Source organism: Boleophthalmus pectinirostris, unplaced genomic scaffold (genome assembly GCF_026225935.1).
Source record: "Boleophthalmus pectinirostris isolate CB_2022bp ecotype Guang Dong unplaced genomic scaffold, ASM2622593v1 HiC_scaffold_13, whole genome shotgun sequence".
Taxonomy (NCBI): Eukaryota; Metazoa; Chordata; class Actinopteri; order Gobiiformes; family Gobiidae; genus Boleophthalmus; species Boleophthalmus pectinirostris.
Window position 1 is genome coordinate 12,004,847 of NW_026571036.1, and position 3,898 is coordinate 12,008,744.

Sequence of the window (3,898 nt, forward strand, 5' to 3'; positions counted from 1 at the left end):
CGCTGCTGCGCGAGGAATTTAGGCTGCTCACTGAGTGCAAATCTAACTTCTACTGCACTTTCAGTCAGACAATATGACCATACACCGAAAAACTCAAAATGTCTGTAATGACACACTGGTGCCATCCTCAAGTCCATCTTTGTGATAATAAATGACCAGTCACATCAAACTATTGACCTAAAGGAGAATTATGTAACTTTTCTGGTGCATGGTCCACCACCTGTTAGCCAGGCTGGCGCCACCTAGTGCCTCTGCTCAATATCATTTCTCTCCAGGTACTAGGTCAGGAATCAAAATACACTAGACGGTTTGCCAAGTGTGAAGTGCGAGTTTGAGCACCAGCCAATCAGCGAAGAGCCATACTTTCTGTGTTGTCAACGATTCCCGAGATCGAGGATTTAAAGCCAGTACAAAAAGAGAATGTTTGACGAATTTTATCAAGGAGAAAGACGTTATTGCCCTTCTTCCTACGGGATTTGGGAAAAGCTTAATATACCAGTTAGCCCCGTTAGTGGTGCATTACATATGTGACTACCAAATAACAGCGACTGGTTAAATGACAAGAAGTACCTGCCTACCATAGAGTGAACGAATTCCAATGCTGTGAGGTCAAACTGTTTCTACAAAGTGAAACCAGCTGATGAATCAGACTAGCCACCTGCTGGTCTCAAGAGAAAGTTTGAACCATAGCCATAACACAAATCTTGATCACCATGGAGACCGACAGGTCACATCACCAGGCCAAGGTCAGGTCTTCATAGATTACAGGTCAGATCTACAAAGAGGCGAGCCCGTTCACAGTAAGAGCGTACCAATGAGGTTCATTTGGACTTCCGATAATTTATGTTATTAGGGTTTTTTTTTTTTTTGGAGACCAAGACTTTGTTTTCATACCTGACAGTTTCGACTGCTCCAAAACCTGTAGAAATCAGCTGACCGGACACGTCAGAGCGACATCACGTGACTCTGAAAAAAAAGCCTGGTATGAAACCAAACTCTTGATCTGAAAAAAGAACCTAATAACATAAGAACGTATATTTTTCCAAACACCTGTAGTTCAATAAATGGAAGATACTTTATTATTATTTTATTTATTTATTCCATTAGTTTCCTTTTGGTTGAAACATAATTCTGCCAATTTTTTTCTTTTTAAAGTAAAATGTTTTGCATTGCCATGTGAAGCACTTTGAAAACTGTTTTGTTCATAAAATGTGCTGTAGAAATAAAGTTGGATTGGATTGGAAGTTGGATACTTTGGAACAGTATGTCACAGCAATAACGTCTCCAGCAGTCCACCTCATCAGAAAATCACCTTTAAAAACAATTAAAATTAATGATAAACTATTGGACATTATAGTTTGTTGTAAGCGTCCAGATTGGTGAAAGAGTCTCAAAGATATAAACAAGAGACAAACAAGCAAGAAAAAATATAAAGCATATAAATCAATGGAAAAATCTCCTTGATCCGTTTGAAGATCAACATTACAAGACACTTCAAAAGGCGTCGGGTTGCATTACTCCCTCTGAGCTGTGCGGCTTTTACGATTTACAAACCGGATCCCAAACACACATGTAGTTCAGATGACAGTGCAGGACCTGGATACTGAGAGAGACGAAGAGAAACGAAGAGAGGGAGGGAGGGAGGAGGGAGAGAGGGAACAGAAGTTTGGAGTTCTGTTGTGCAGCTCCTCCTGCTGCCCCTCTCCTCTCACCACACTCTACTGTCCCGGCTCAGACTGCCCCAGAACTGCACAGAGACCAGCAAGAACACAATGAAAAACAATGGAGAATCATGAGGAGGTTTGAGTTACTTTTTTAGTACAATGCAACGTGCTTGGGTTCAGTTACATTACTCAGTTACACATATATAGTTTTGTTTTTTGTTTTTTTGTTCAAATAACTTCAAGTAACTTCAATAAGTGACAATAATTTGTGTTTTTTGCACTTTGCCAAATACAAATACGAGTCAGGTTTGTGGAAATTCAAGATCGCTCACAATAAGGACACGTGTTTTTTTGTGTGTGAATTCCATTGCAATAAACACAACCAAAATAAAATAAAATAAAAATCCCTCTTACTTTAGTGTATTGTTTAATCAGGCTTTAATCAGATGTCAGACATTTTATGGTATTTTGTTCTATTTTAGTTTAGTTTTATGCAGAATATCCAAGAGGAATATCCACAAAAGAACAGAGGTGGATAGAGCAGCCAAAAGATTTTACTCAAATTAAAGTAACATTGCTTCAAAATATTACTCAAGTAAAAGTAAAGTAGTGGTACAAATAATAACCCAAGAGTGAAAAAGTGGTGAACTACAACTCAAGAAAGAGAAAGAAAGAGAAAGAGCTACAGCTGTGTCGACATTTTCACAGTTTTGATGAGTAAAATTGGTGTATATTAATTTGCACAAACTTAGCAGACTTTTAGTGTCACAGCCATGATTTAGTCTTTTTTTCACTCAACTGTATAATCGATTTGAAATATACTGTATCAAATTGTATTGAATCGAAAAACGTATCGTATCGAGGCCTGTGTATCGAGGTAAGTATTGTATCACCAACTTCTTAATGAAACTCAGCTTTAGGACACCACCTGCTTGTCTCCATGGGAAAAATACTGCTTTTCCTCGAATGTTGCACAGTATGGCATTAAACTTTTGGTATGAATTGCACAAAAATGGGTGTTTTTCATATTAACTTTGTACAGACTTGGTGGACTTTTAGTATCACAGCCATAATTTAGCCTTTGTTTTTCACTGAACCGTATCGAATCGATTTGTAATATATCGCATCGAATTGTACTGAATCAAAAGTGCACTGTATCGAAAAGCATATTGTATTGTGGACTATATGTCGAGGTATATATCGTATTGGCAACTTCTTAACGAAAGCTTTAGTACGCCACTTGCTTGGCTCCATGGGAAAAAATACTGCTTTTCCTAGAATGTTGCACAGTATGGCATTAAACTTTTGGTATGAATTGCACACAAAAAATTACAGTGTGTTGACATTTTCACAGTTTTGAGTAAAATGGGAGTTTTTCATATTAAATTTGTACAGACGTAATAGACTTTTAGTATCACAGACATGATTTAGCCTTTGTTTTTCACTGAACGTATCAAATTGATTTGAAATATATCGTATTGAATCATATTGAATCAAAAGTGCACTGTATCAAAAAACGCATAGTATCGTGGCCTGTGTATCGAGGTATGTATTGTATGGGCAACTTCTTAACGATACCTAGCCCTAATACACCCCCAGATTGTCTCCATGGAAAAAATACTACAAAAAATTGCGTGTTGACATTTCCACTGTTTTGAGTAAAATGGGTGTTTTTCATATTAACTTTGCACAAACTTAGTGGACTTTTAGTGTCACAGCCATGATTTAGCCTTTGTTTTCTACTGAACTGTATCAAATCGATTTGAAATGTATCGTATCAAATCGAAAGTGCACTGTATCAAAAAGTGTATCGTATTGAGGTATGTATCGTATCTCCAGCTTCTTAATGATACCCAGCCCTAGTGTGAAACATTCCAGACAAAGTAAAAACATCTCCACAGAAAAAGCGTTTGACGAGGCCTCCGCCAGAAAAGTTACACAATGCACCTGTAATTATATATATTTTTTACTTTAAATGCAAAATATCTGAAGTTTTTATAGCACTAAAAGGCTCAGACTCCCTGTCTATTAGCAGTATTTACCTGTCCACAGTCAGAAACCCATGGCCGTATTAAAAAGTCTCAGCTCACTGGCCTGTCAATCACTCACCTGGACAACACCGTTTTATAATAACAATTTAGTCGGTGCATTCTTTTTACGCAGGAGGTGTCCGTCTGAACAGCTGCTGGAGATCCGGAGCAGAGAGGCTGAGCTGGCACACGTCCAGGCTGAAA